The 15,740-nt window shown below is 37.2% G+C and overlaps 1 pseudogene; it reads left to right on the forward strand.

Annotated features, from left to right (window-relative positions):
* The first annotated feature begins 602 nt into the window (after positions 1–602).
* Positions 603–10,808, forward strand: LOC122890325 (annotated as a pseudogene).
* Positions 10,809–15,740: the final 4,932 nt, after the last annotated feature.

A 15,740-nucleotide genomic window follows, 5' to 3' on the forward strand; every position in this document is an offset into this window, starting at 1 on the left:
CCCAGGATCCTGGGATTGAGCCCCGCATTGGGCTCTCTGCTTGGCAGGGAGCCTGCTTCCCTTCCTCTTTCTCTGCCTGCCTCTCTGCCTACTTGTGGCCTCTCTCTCTGTCAAATAAATAAATAAAATCTTAAAAAAAAATAAAGAAGAAATCCAGACTTAAACATATATTTTCAGAATCTTAAAAAGGAAAACATAATTGAAACCATAAAAGTAGATGACATTGCAATTCAATAAAAAGACAAATAACCCAATTTAAAAATAGGCAAAGAATATGAACAGACATTTCTCCAAAGATGAAATACAAGTGACAAATAGGTACATAAAAAGATGTTCAACATCAATAGACATTAGAGCAAGGCAAAAAAAAAAAAAAGAAGAAGAAGAAGAAATTGAGAGAGAAAAGATAGCATTTCAGACTTACAAGTGTGGTTATAGTAAAAAGACAGATAATAACAAAAGTTAGCAAGAATGTGGAGAAACTGGAACCTTTATATGCTGCTGCCAAATTCTGGAAAATGGTTTGGAAATTCCTCAGAAAGTTAAATATAGCAATTCCACTCCTAGATATATACTCAAGACAAATACAAAAATATGTCCACATGAACGTCGCGGCCGGCGTGACACATCGACCAGGAACGTGAGGGTAAGAGGATGGTGAAAAGAAATTAAGAGACAAAGAGATGGGGGCAGGAGGAGCACCAAGGAGGATGTCCAATAGCGCCGATTTTATTCAAGGCTGCAAGGCATTATATAGCTAACAGAAACAATCATAAGAAAGTATCTATTTTTAGCTGATTACTGAAGAGTTTGCAACATGCACAGAAAATCCTTCAAGCTTTCCCATTATCTATTTCCCAAGCACCAGTAGCAGACCTTCTAGCGCCAGAGGTACTGACTTCAAGGCCACTCAAGACAGTTTGTGTAAGCACAGCACGGTCTTACAGTGGTGTAGTCTATAGCCCATGCAAGGACAGCAAGGACCAGCCAAGAATTTCTGACCCCGGCCAAATCGTCTCTATCTGACTAGCAAATGTGTGGGAAGTCACGTAGGCGAGCGCACAGCACGTAGCACAGACCCTTTCTCAGTGCTCCTCGACTTTATCCACCTAAGCCTTTGTTCAGCTATTCAGCCTTTAAAGGAGTCACAAGTCAGGGCCTGGTTTGATCCTCATCTCAAGGCTTAACGTGGCCTCCCACACATGAAAACTTGCACACAAAGCTTCACAGCAGCATTATTTATAATAGCCAAAAAGTAGAAACAACCTAACGTTTATCAGCTGATAACTGGAGAAATAAAATGCAGTACATCAATACAGCAGAATCTTATTCAGCAATAAAAGGACAGTAGTTCTGACACGTGCTATAGCATAGATGAACTTTGAAAACATTATGCTTAAAAGGAGAGAGTCACAAAAGACCAGTTATCATATGATTCCACTTATATGAAATGTCCAGAATAGGAGAAGCAGAAAGTCGTAGTTGGTTATGCTGATGAGAAGTGGGAGAAATGAGGAGTAAGTGCTAGTGGATACAGAATTCCTTTTGCAAGTGATGAAAAATGTTTTGAGATTGATTGTCTGATGGTTGCACCATGCTGTGAATCTGCGAAAACCACGGAACTGTATGCCTCAAGGGGATGAATTGTGTAATTTGTCAATTATATATCAACTTCTAAATTTATTTCTTTTTACTTTTATTTCTTTTTATTTAATTCCAGTATAGTTAACATACAGTGTTTATATGATTCACCAGTTCTAAATATTACTCAGTGCTCACTGTGGTAGGTGCACTCTTAATCCCCTTCACCTAGTCCACCCATCCCCCACCCACATCTCCTCTGGTAACCACTAGTTCATTATCTCTAGTCAAGAATCTGGTTTCCTTAGTTTGTCTCTTTTTTTCTTTGTTCATTTTTGTTGTTTTTTTAAATTCCACATATGAGTGAAATTACATAAGATTTGTCTTTCTCTGACTTATTTCACTTAGCATTATATTCTCTAGATCCATTCATGTTGTTACAAAAAGTTACAAAAAGCAAGATATTCTTTTCTATATATCTGCCATTTTATCTCACTATGGCTGATATCTAACCTCTCTCTATATAGATATAGATATATATCACTTCCTCTTTATCCATTCATCAATAGACACTTGTGTTGCTTCCATATCTTAACTATTGGAACTAATACTGCACTAAACAAAGGGTTGCATATATTTTTTTGAATTACTGCTTTCATATTCTTTGGGTAAATACCTGGTTGTGGAATTACTGAATCATATGGCAATTCAATTTTTAATTTTTTGTGGAAACTTCATATTGTTTTCGACAGTGGTTACGCCAGTTTGCATTCCCACCAATAGTGCAAGAGGTTCCTTTTTCTCCATATCCTCACCAACACTTGTTATTTCTTGTCTTTTTGACACTAGACATTCTGACTGGTGTAAGGTAATATCTCATTGTGGTTTTGATTTGCATTTCCGTGATGATCAATGATGTTGAGTATTTTTTTTAAGATTTTATTTATTTATTTGACAGGGAGAGAGATCACAAGTAGGCAGAGAGGCAGAGAGAGCGGGGAAGCAGGCTCCCTGCTGAGCAGAGAGCCTGACGTGGTGCATGATCCCAGGACTTTGAGACCGTGACCTGAGCCAAAGGCAGAGGCTTAACCCACTGAGCCATCCAGACACCCCTCAATTTTATTTTAAGTGAATGAGATTGCTCATAGAAAATATACAAAGTAAAACAATAGAGAAGCCCTAGGGCATACCACTGCAAGGCAGTGATATTTAAGAAATGGAAGGAAGGGGAGCCCACAATAGAGACTAAGCAGAGTCGATTAAGAAACTAGGGTGGGGGTTGGAGGGGGCTGTAGTAGCTCAGTAGTGTGCTAAAGCCAGCTCTAGGAAAGTCGCTTTTAAATACTCAAGATGGTACGAGTACTTAAAGCCTTGGACATATTTACACCAAAGAAATTGACCATACTACAAAGCAGGGCTTTATTTTTCAGAGAACTGGTTTACTACCATTCCACCAGTTACTACGGAAGAGGTGCTAAAGTACCAAGTATCATTTGAATCATTTTACATACATTCACTTAATGACTCCTCACACCTACCCGATGAGAAAGGTCCTATTGTTATCTCCACTTTAACTGTTAGGAAACTGAATCCTAAAGATGTTTAGAGACTCACCCAAGGTCAGGCAGCTAATCAGTGTCAGAGCCAAAAGTTGAGCCCAGACAGTCTAGCTCCAGAGACCTGAAAAACAGGGAAAATGCCGTGCCTTGTATGCCAAGGGGTGACAGTGCTTCCAGAGAAGGGTAATCATTGAGAGTGTCAGGTGCGGCTAAAGGGTCATATAATTGAATAAGTACTTACGTTTCCACTGGATTTAGCAAAAGATGAGTCATTGGTGACCTTGGCAAGAGCATTTTCAGTGGAATGAAAAGATGTATGACCCTGTTAAGTGAGAAAGGATGAAAGATTTAAAACTCGTGTTGTCTCTTCAATGACTTTTTTTTTTTTTTGAATTGTCAGCATTCCCTGATCAGAGTGAAGGCACAGTAAAGAAAGGCAAAAAGAGCAAGGACCCCGGTGATACTAGAGAAGTCACTATTACTGGCAAGAAAAGTGAAATGGGCAGAGACAAAACTGGTCTCCAAACTTTTAGTTTTCATGAGCAATGCATTCATAATGAGAAACCAGCATTAAAGATACAAGGAACAATTTGAGCACATGTTTGAAATCACAATTACCAGGCCTTTAAAGTGAGACTATTTGCTGTAGGTTTCTGAAAATATATTTTATCTGCTGTCTTTGGTAAAAATCTGTATTTTTGTCAATATATAGGTAGAGATGTTTAATTTACTCATTTTTAAAAGAAAAAGTATACTAATCCTTGTTTCTAGTGTGCACCCAAGTCCTTGTATTGTAGTTTTGTTCCCAAATTAAATTAAAATTTCCATGCCAATAACAGCAACCACAAATGAAAGAAAAAAAAAGGAATGCCTATGGAAATGTATGAAATTAATTATGTCGTGTGTGTGTGTGTTTGTGTGAACAATGATGCTGAAACAGAAATCGTAAGATCTTAGAACTCTGATAGGCAAAACTTCAGATACTATTTATGTAGCATGTATTAGTCCTTCAGCAACCTTCATTTTCATTTTCTTTTGTTTACTAATACCACTATTGGAAATACCATATCCAAGGGCAAATAATCTGAAATGCCCAAAATAAGTTTATGACAAAAAAAAAAAGAAACAGTAAAAATTGCAGGTATAAATATGCTGGATATTCTCCTTTAACCCACAAGATGTTGCCCACATTTTCTCCAGCCTGCTCTGTGCTAGGGGAGGCTGACCTGTTTAGATTGCATGAACAGATCCCTTCTGCTCTGGCTTCCAATTGTGTTTAGCCAATGCGAGGCACAGGCAGGAGAACAATCAGACGGGAGAAGAGTATAGCCGGCGAATTTACAGCCCTGAATCCACTTATTTCTGTGCTGTTTTTCTATGCCCCTTGACCCAAGGCCTTAACTCCAGAGAGGCAGCACATTCCATTCAGCGGCTCCAATATGCTTTCCCTCCATGTGCATTATTGCTACCTATGGGCAATTACACTATCCCTTGCTTAAATCCTGCCCATATCATTATAAATTATGCCTCTGTAAAAATCATCTAGTGAGAATACAGAGCAATAGGAACCCTCATTCATTGGTGGTGGAATGGAACGTGGTACAGCCACTTCGAAACATAGCTTGGCAGTTTTATGCCAAACTAAACATAATCTTATCATACAATCTAGCAATCACACTTCTAGGTACTTACTCAACTGCTGTGAAAATTTATGTCTAGACAAAAGCCTGTACATGAATGCTTATTGCAGCTTTATTTATATTCACCAAAAACTATAAGTAATCGAGATGTTCTTCAATAGATAAATGGATAAATGCACTATGGTTTATTCTTATAATGGAATGTTATTCAGCAATAAAAAAAAATGAACTATCAAGTCACCATAAAAACATGGAGGAATTTTAAAATCACATTGTGAAGTGAGAGAAACCAATCTGGAAATGCTACATATGATCTGATCTCAATTATATGATTACATAATATTCTGGAAAAGACAAAACTGTAGAGAGAGTAACACAATCACTTCTTGCCAGCATAGGTGAATTACAGAGGATTTTAGGGCAGTGAAGCTATTCTGGTATGTTACTCTAATGGTGGGTACATTATATCATGCATTTGTCATAACCCCATAGAACTTAAAACACAAAGAGTAAACTTTAATGTATGCCAAATTTTTTTAAAGATTTTATTTATTTATTTGACAAATCGAAACCACTAGTAGTCAGAGAGGCAGGCAGAGAGAGAAGAGGAAGCAGGTCCCCCGCTGAGCATAGAGCCTATTGCGGGGCTGGATCCCGGGACCCGGGGACCATGACCTGAGCCAAAGGCAGAGGCTTTAACCCACTGAGCCACCCAGGCGCCCCAATGTGTGCCAATTTTAAAGCATTATTTAGGTCAGGGGATGCTAGAATAGAATGCAGACCATGACCAGAGAATCTAACTGTATTACAAATGTATAAAACAGGCTCAGTGTAAGACAATACAACAGAATGTTGATCACCTCACTCACTTTGGAAATGAGTTTAATCTGTAAGACTAAAGGCAAAAGAAACTGCACATAAGCACTATACTTTTTTTTTTTTTAAGATTGTACTTATTTATTTGACAAGGAGAGAGAGAGAGCACAAGCAGGGGCGGGTGGCAGGCAGAGGGAGAGGCAGACTCCACACTGAGCAGGGAGCCCAGTGCGGCACTTCATCCCAGGACCATGGGATCATGACCTGAGCCAAAGGCAGACACTTAACCAACTGAGCCACCCAGGTGCCCAGCACTACACTGTTTTTGATAAAGTTGTTTTCTACAGGAGTAAGGTTAACAATTAAATACTCCAATGTATATATCATCTCATTGAACAATTAAGAAAATGGTGGGTGGATGGTCGGGCCCAGGTTTCTCACTGCTAGAGTACAAGTTTACACACAGGCAAGGGGAGAAGTCCAGAATAATCCATGTGGTAATGAGTCAGAGTTGAAGACATCAGTATGAACTTACGTTTAGCTTAATAGAGATGTTTACATATAGAGATTGCTATGAACATGAATATATACATGAGTTAGTATACACGCATATATTTCCCTGTCCTGACAGCTGAGAGAGTCAGAAAGCAATGATATTCCAGTAACAGTGAGCACACCAGTGCCCAGATTTGGTTTCTAGAATTATTCTCCAATAAAAGGAGTCAGGGGTCCTTGAAGAAATGGCTGATTCTAATACTGGGACCAAAAATATATAAGATGAGCCTGGAACATCTTAAATGTCAGAAAGTAAAGAAGTATTTTTAAAATTTCTACATCAATGCGCTTGTTAAAAGAACATAGGAGTCAACTGAAAAAGCTCCAATGACCAAAGAATAATATATATATCCATTAGTCTGTACTAACAACAACAAAAAAAAAACCAAACAAACAAACAAAAACCTTAAGGCTAAAAGACAAATCCCCCTTGCAGAAAAAGTCTAAATAATATATAGAGATACACATCCCTCGAGAGGGAGAATAAATCCCTGCTCTTCCACTGTGGGCTGTACCTAGTGACTTTTTTACAAGTAAATGCAATATGGAAAGGGTGGGGGAGAGTCACTTTACAGTGGAGGAACCTGACAAATAGGACTTCAGCCAGGTGATTGGGGTCAACACCAACAATGATAAATCATGCTAACATATGCACCGTTAATATGACATAATGAAAATGGCCCTTCACCCATGACCTTCTCAAAACCCATAGCCTAATCATTAAAAAGTCATAAAAATTCCATTAGAGTAGGCACATTCTACAACATACCTGACCAGTTTTCTTCAAACTGTCAAAGTCATGAAAAAGGATGTCTGAGGAACCAACACAGCCAAGAGGTGCCTAAGGGCATCTGACTACTCAATACAATGTATCCTGGTTGGGATCCTGAAACAGAAAAGGACATTTCATGAAAACTAAGGGAGTCTGAATAAACTATGGGCTTTAGTAAATAGCGAAGTATCAATATTGGTTCATTAATTGCAACAAAGGTACCACACTGAGGTCAGATGTTAATAAGAGAAACTGGTTGAGAAAGTAGATAAGAACTGTCTGTACTATCAGCCAGTTTTTATTTTTATTTATTTATTTATTTATTTGCCAGAGAGAGAGAGATCACAAGTAGGCGGAGAGGCAGGCAGAGAGAGAAGGGGTAAGCAGGCTCCTTGCTGAGCAGGGAGCCCAATGTGGGGCTTGATCCCAGGACACTGGGACCATGACCTGAGCCGAAGGCTTAACCCACTGAGCCACCCAGGTGCCCCTATCAGCTAGTTTTTATGTAAATCCAAAACTGTTCTAAAAAATGAAGTCTATTTTTCAAAAATCTCCTCAATTACCCAGTTTAATTGTACAGTTTTCTTGGTAGGATACTGATTGATAATCCAAATGTAACCAGAAGCAGAATGGTTAAGAAAACACTGTTTCTCTTGACTAGATGTAGCATTATACACCTGTTAAAAATCTTTTAATGCAGGGCACCTGGATGGCTCAGTGGGTTAAACCTCTGCCTTCGGCTCAGGTCATGATCTCAGGGTCCAGGGATCGAGCCCCACTTTGGGCTCTCTGCTCAGTGGGAAGCCTGCTTCCTTCTTTCTGTCTCTGTCTGCCTCTCCGCCTACTTGTGATCTCTCTCTCTGGCAAATAAATAAATAAAATCATTAAAAAAATATTTTAATGTAATGTATAAAGGGAAATGTTTAAGTTATATGGAGTAAATATTTGAAAAGCAGAATACATCATTTCATCTGTGTCATGTTTGCCAACTGGGTTTATTTTTAACTTGAAAGAAGAAAAAGACTAGGACTGGCATCAGTATGTGAAGAGCACTTATGAGTAGTAGAAAATAATTTTTCTGCTACTGTCCATTCTACTTCTTTCTGTTTTCCAAATTTCTATGATTATATACTATCTCTGCAATGAAAAAAAATAACATACTTGAAAGCTTTTGATAAAGTTTTATACTTAATTATATTTCATGGCTTACCTGTTATTTAAATATTATAATTTCAGAATTCTGGCATAGTTATAAAATTCAAAATGTTGGTTATTTGCTGTATGGTTATGGGCTGAATAGTGTTCCTGTAGAATTCATATGCCAAAGTCCTAAGTTTTGGTACCTCAGAACACTATTGTATTTTTAGAGATTATTAAAGAGCTATTTAAGTTAAAATGAGATCATAAAGGTGGACCCTGATCCAATCTGACTGGCACCCTTATAAAAGGAGGAGATTAAGACACAGACAGACAGAGGCATCTAGGTAGCTCAGTTGCTTAAGTGTCTGCCTTTGGCCTGGGTTGTGATCCTGAGCCCCGTATGGAGCCCCCTGTCAGGCCCCAAGTCAGGCTCCCTGCTTGGTGGGGAGTCTGGTATCCCTCTCCTTCTGTCCTTTCCTATGCTCATGCTCTCTCTCTCTCAAATAAAAGAGAAATAAATAAAATCTGAAAAAAAAAAAAAGACACTGACAGACAGGTACAAAGGGAAGACTATATGCAGACACAGGCAGAAGGCAAACACCTATAAGCCAAGGAGAGAGGCCTAGAAAAAAAACACCTGTGCTGACATCCTGAATTTGGCCTTCTGCTTCCAGAACTGTGAGAAAATGAATTTCTGTTGTTTAAACCTCCAGTCTGTGGTACTCTGTTATGGTAACCTCAGTTAACAGAATGAAGCACTATTCAGCATGAATCTCATTTCTTTCTGCATCTTTTTCAACTAGCTCTATATTGTACAATTCAATAATTAGTTTCTAGGAATAACTATTTGTTCCTAAAAATAGTATCACTGAGAAAGTAATTCATTTTAATCTGATATTAGCTCAGTTGAAGACACTGGAAAAATAAGTTTTCACTGAAATTTGTTGATGCTAAAAATAATTGAATGGGCTCCGTGAAGATAAGTTATGCGGATAAGGTACAAATTTACACATATTCTCAAATAAAAACAAAATGAAACAAACAAACAAACAAAAAAAGCCACGCAGAAAGAGAAGTATGAGACCTGACATTAGTGGGTGAGCATCAGAATCATTTGGGAAATTTTTTAATTTTTTAAATGGCCGATGCCTGGGTCTAGCTCCAAAAGCTCTGGCTTAAAGGCCTGGCATGTAGTTGGGTCTCTGGAATAGTAAAAGCACCTTCAATGTTAACGTGAAATTAGACCTGAAAACGGCTGCTTTGTATTAAGAAAATGCTACCTGAGTTTTCATCTGAGTGAGGGCCTAGCGAAGATTTTTTAAAATTCTTCTCTTAGTTATAAAATTAATAAAAAACAAACTGAACAGTGGAAAACAAAGGATATCCTACCATCAGTAAAACCAGAGAAAAGCCACAACCTCAAAGCCTAAAATTTGAGGACAAAAGCACCTTTACTGATCTTATAAAGAGGGAATAAGAAGAACATTAACCAGCTTTGGAGCAGTGATTTGGAGTCAACTAAATTGTAAGGTGAGGTTCTAAATTGTAAATAAACAGAAGGCATTAGGTGTATGGAGCCCCAGGAAGTCATAGGACAAAAGTGTCTACCAGCTAGTCAGCACTCATGGTGATTTTTGTCACTTTCTGTACAGTGATCTCTACTGTCTCCTGGACCATGGACGTTACATCAATGGGCTCCCTAGAGGTGCTCAATTGAATATCATGATTCAGGATCCAGAGGCAAAGAGGGCCCAGGAGGGTCTCTGAACCACCTCCAACACCTGTGGCCACAGTGGGATTTCCACCCCCACCCACACCCAGGAGGGGACCTGCACATTTTTATAGATGAAATCACAAATTTCCTGGCTGTTGTGTGGGTAATAAAATGGAAGATTCAGTCTCTGTGAGAAATTAATGGCGAGAAGACTGACTTGTCAGTTGGTGAGATGAGAAAGTGAAGAGTTTTTGAGTGTTGCAAGCTCATAACTGTATCCATAGCTCACCTGTACCTTGTCATGTGCTGTGCTATAAATTTATACAGAGGAAAACATTGGATAAGAAATGCATCTGCAACTCAGCCCTTTTCAGGTGACTAGCTTATCAGCTTGCTAAAAATCCATACTATTCATGTACACAATTGTCGGATTCCCAAATCTAATCTATGGCTACAGGTGGGAATATAGTTCTCTCTCATTCCTACAGCATTTGCAGATAAAGGCATTAATAAAATGTTCCTAAGTAATATACTTAGCCCTCAGTCTTCAGAAGGAGATGATTTATTTCAAGGAGAATCTTTCTAACCTGAAATTATGAGTTGTGCTTTGCCATAATGAGCTATTACGTAAGAAAATCATCTACGTGAGAAGCAAGGTGACATACAGTTCGTTGTAAAATTCTTAACATGGCTACCTGGTATGCGATATTAGAAATCACTTCAGTGAATTTGTAGGCACAAGTGATGTAGACTGTATTCTCTATCCAGATAGGGAACTCCAGGGTCAGTGGCTTCATGCTTACTTTGAAGCCTGCAAAGAAGATAAGGGCTTTTAGAGAGAAGATACTGAAAAGAAGGTAGAAATACTCTTTATTCAAGTCACTGGCTTCTCATATCTTTTGGAATCATGAGCTCTGATTCAAGCTAAATACTCCACTATTGAGTGTGACTTCCCTGAGTATGCAACAGTTCATTTTCACAAAAACTTCAAAATGAAGCCTGCGGTCACTGTATTAAAAGTGCTTAAGTAAAGACATTTAATTATTCACAGGCAGCTAAGCAATTCCTGTATATCTTTTCTTAAGAAATTCTAAAAAGCCAGTATTAATTAAAATTCTGTTATTTCACTTGGTTACCTTGCTTTATAAATTATGGCCTCTATACAATCAATTTTTTAAAATAGAGTGAATGATGTCAAGAAATATGCTTACTGCCATCAGTATGTGGAAGCGTGGAAATATGTTCAATCTGCAAAGAGCTGTGGAGATGTCAGTTTAATCCTTTCTTTGATATTAATCTATGTTATATGTGAATTATTATAAACTTAACATAACTGTGACTTTCCTCTGCTTATCTGTTTGTCGACTGTAAGCAATGAGAATGTTCTAGAATAATTTTTTAAAGTTTTACTTTAATTATTTTTAGTACACATTCTAGGTATTCATTGTAAACATTGTAATCCTAATGCACCATAAGTAAGATGCATATTTATTCTTTTTAAAATTAATTTATTTATTTGAGAGAGAGAGTTGGTGGAGGGGGAAGGGCAGAGGAAGGGGAGAGAATCCTCAAGCAGACTACCCACTGAGCAAGGAGCTCAACTTGAAGCTCAATCCCAGGACCCTGAGATCATGACCTAAGCAGAAACCAAGAGTCGGCCACTTAATCAACTGAGCCACCTGAGTGCCCCCCTTCTTTTTTCTTTTTTCTTTTTTTTTTTTTTGTTAAGTAAGCTTTTCACCCAACCTGGGCCTTGAGCTCATGATCCTGAGATCGAGTCATATGCTCTATCTGCTGAGGCAACTGGGCACCCCATGAATCATTTATTCTTGAAATGTCAGTCTCTTGCATAGATAATTGAGGATGCTGATATAAAAATACATGTTTAGGGGGGTGAAATACAATTACGTTCTATGTTGGTGGTACATCTTTTTGAATTGAACATTGAAAAGCATTTCTTGGGGTGCCTGGGTGGCTCAGTGGGTTAAAGCCTCTCCCTTCTGCTCAGGTCATGATCCCAGCGTCCTGGGTTCAAGCGATGCATTGGGTTCTTGGCTCAGCAGGGAACAGGCTTCCTCCTCCCTCTGCCTGCCTCTCTACCTACTTGTGATCTCTGTCTGCCAAATTAATAAATAAAATCTTTAAAAAAAAAAAAGAAAGAAAGAAAAGCATCTCTTTTAGGGACACCTGTGGCTAAGTTGGTTAAGCATCCAACTCCTGATTTCATCTAAGATTATGATCTCAGCATCTGGCTCTGCATTGGGCATGGTGTCTGCTTAAGGTTCTCTCTCCCTCTCCCTCTGCCCCTCTGCCTCCCATCCCTATCTAAATAATAATAATTATTATTATTATTTTAAAAACATTTCATTTGGGGAAATATATTTTGGAATTAAGTTTCCCCTTCCCTACAGAGTCTATCAGAAGAAATATTGATATTTACCATACAATTCTGCCCCCCCCAGCAACCCACAGTTTGTTTCGTGAGATTAAGAGTCACTTATGGTTTGTCTCCAAAAGAAATGATTATTTAATGTTTTCAAAACTCTTGATGATTTCATATATTATATAGTCATTTAAGTTGTAGTTTCAGTTTTTCAAAATTGTACTATGTCAAATAATTTCTAATCAAAAATGTTTTTTACCTTAGATATTCTAGATTTTGTTTCTTATCAAATAATAGTATTTATTACAAATTTTCTAGACAAATGTAACAAGTTTATCATAATTGGGAACAAATCAATATAATTTAGATTAATACATTTTTACCTCTCCCACATCATTCCTTACATTTTGGTTTCATGTTTTAGTTTGGATCCATATGCAATGGCTATTTTATATAGTAAGTTCAGAATAATATGTTGAGGTGATTAAAAAGATTAAATAAGGAACATTTAGGACAATGAGGTTCTGTACTTAAAATCTGATATAACAGTATTATGCCTCCATCAGAAAGGACGAATATCCAACTTTTGTAGCAACATGGATGGGACTGGAAGAGATTATGCTGAGTGAAATAAGTCAAGCAGAGAGAGTCAATTATCATATGGTTTCACTCATTTGTGGAGCATAACCAATAGCATGAAGGACAAGGGGCGTTAGAGAGGAGTAGGGAATTTGGGTAAATTGGAAGGGGAGGTGAACCATGAGAGACTATGGACTCTGAAAAACAGTATGAGGGGTTTGAAGTGGCGGGGGGGGTGGGAGGTTGGGGTACCAGGTGGTGGGTATTATAGAGGGCACAGCTTGCATGGAGCACTGGGTGTGGTGAAAAAATAATGAATACTGTTTTTCTGAAAATAAATAAATTGGGAAAAAAAAATCTGATATAACAAAATGTGAAATAGATACTTACAATAAAGGGCTTCTGTTTTATTTGTTTTGTCTTGTGTTTAAGTTTTACTTTGTTTGGGGGATGAGGGGAAGGCCATTAGTATCCTGAAGGAAGTTAGGTCTGTGATATAGATAGACACAAGTTTCAGAAATTGCGTGTAGAGTTTAAGTCATAGTTAACTTTACTTTGAAAATTAGTCTAGCATGCTTTGTATTTCAGTCATATGAGTGCCCCTGTGCAAAATTGGCTTCATGGATCTGTATATTTGAAATATGCAGCTATGAATTTATTCTCTGAAATTTTATAGGAGTTTGGTGTATTATCCCAAATGTCTTATATTCTCAGACAAGTGTTGTAAAATACTTGGATTATTTCAAGATGTTTAAAGCTAACAATGTGAGTACCAACAGCTAAATGCCATTTCAAACAGCAAATTCCAGTTACATAAATAGAATCTTAAAATCTGTTTGTATCTATAGCAGTGTTAGAACAAGATTGTTTTGTCTACCTCCCCAATGTTATAAATGTTCCCTTCTCTTTTTATAAGCCATTTTATTACAGAATCAATAGAATTTTGCCCAGTTGACTAAATGAATGGAATCAATTAAACAACTTTTATAGTGTTAGGATGAACTTGAAAATGTGTTTTGGGTGGGATTTTCATCTATTGATGGAACATTTTTGTAGAACCATGAAGAATATGTAGTATCCTTAAACTTTTTGCTTACCAATCTCTTTAAGTATGACAGTATGTGCCTTGGAGAACTGGGTGAGGGGGTGATCATTTTTCTACCATACTCCATAGTCTTTGTTCAAATCATCTTGAATAGAGATTCACTGAGCCATTACTGGTAGACTGGGCATAGGTGCCAGTCAAGATATTGTTGTAGGCTTTTCAGAGAGATTTGTGTAAAGGTGAATGTAATAGGGAATAATAGCTCTCATGTTAGCCCTGGGAGAATGCATGGATGTTGGGAACAAAGTGAGATGTTTAAGACACTGCTCCCATTCTTTGAGGAGACTTTGTGTGTTTTTAGCATTAAGAAGCTCATACTTTCTGTACAGGTTTTGGGGTCCTGGTGCAAGGTAGTAATAGGTTCATATTGCTTCTCTTTATATTGACCATTTAAGAGATTCTTAAACATAAATCTCAGCAAAATATTTTTTAAAATATTACTCTAATTTACACTGTGGCTTACTGAGAGTATCTCGTGCCTTTTTATGTTAAGCTACAGAGCTTGAATGTTTGACTTAATAACTGGTATTAAGTCCAATTTTTGCAGATATGAAAATGGTTGTTAGAAGTAGTATATGAGGGGCACCTGGGTGGCTCAGTGGATTAAAGCCTCTGCCTTCAGCTCAGGTCATGATCTCAGAGTCCTGGGATTGAGCTCCTCATCGGACTTTCTGTTCAGCAGGGAGCCTACTTCTCCCTCTCTCTGCCTGCTTCTCTGCCTACTTGTGAGCTCTGTCTGTTAAATAAATAAATAAAATCTTTAAAAAAAAAAAGAAGAAGAAGAAGAAGAAGAAGTGGTACATGAATACATATTTAACAAGCCAAATTCAGTCCTGTTCCCTTTTTTCATTATATATTTATACAATCTTATCTGGCAGTGATATTTGATTTTTTCCACCCTTCCAATCCCATGCTTCCATTATCTTCTGGAAATCGAAGAGATGTAGTCATTAATAATCATCTGAAATCAATGAGCACAAAACTCATCAACTAAGTCTTCCTGGATGTATATAAAAGAGTATAAATGAAAATCTGCAGATTAGTGTAAATTTTATCTTGTGTATATTTGAGTATCATTTATCTATCAGAAATGATCCAGCTTTTTGGTTTTGGACTGGAAACAGCCAATAGTTCTGGCTGCACAGTGGGATAACAGGACCTGAAAATCGGGTTTATCAGTTTTTATGTTAATGTCTGTACTTACTTATACAGACTTTCATTGCCTAATATGATGTTGCTTCTTGAGTTGGACATTCATTTTTGTGAGGTTAGATTCTGAAAGCAATCAATTAACACACTGTTATATTAATAGAACTCCATTCTTTGAGTCATGAGTCTAAGCTAAAATACATTTAAAATATAATCTAATGATTACAAACTGAAGTATTACCCTTTCTTATTTTTATTAAACTTTTTCCTTCAAAAACAAAAAAGGCTTGAGATGGTACATATCTCAGTGTGAATCTAAATCTTATGTATAATAAGACATGTGATGATTATAACTATTACTTCAACTTAAGACTTAAGCATATCTCATTGGCTTCACTAAATAAAATTGTTCATTACGGTATTATAAAAGAAATAAAAGATGTAATTAATCTCCTAATTACAGTTATTTCCATTTTTGCTGAACCAAAATATGTTAACTTCATTTTAACGTCATAAATATATGTTGATAAACCATCCAGGTTTAAAGAAAAGAATATTTTCTGAAATGTTAGAGACCTCAACTTTTAAAATTATACAGGCATGTATTTTAGATTACACACAGACTTCTGTATGATTTTATGAATTCCTACTTAGTAATATAAATAAAAATACTACCTAATAGCTTGGTTTCCTGCCTTAAATTGCTTTCAGTAAGCATTTTTACTGCAGCCCAAAGTGATAGAAGCT

The sequence above is a fragment of the Neovison vison genome, chromosome 11, assembly GCF_020171115.1.
Source record: "Neovison vison isolate M4711 chromosome 11, ASM_NN_V1, whole genome shotgun sequence".
Taxonomy (NCBI): Eukaryota; Metazoa; Chordata; class Mammalia; order Carnivora; family Mustelidae; genus Neogale; species Neogale vison.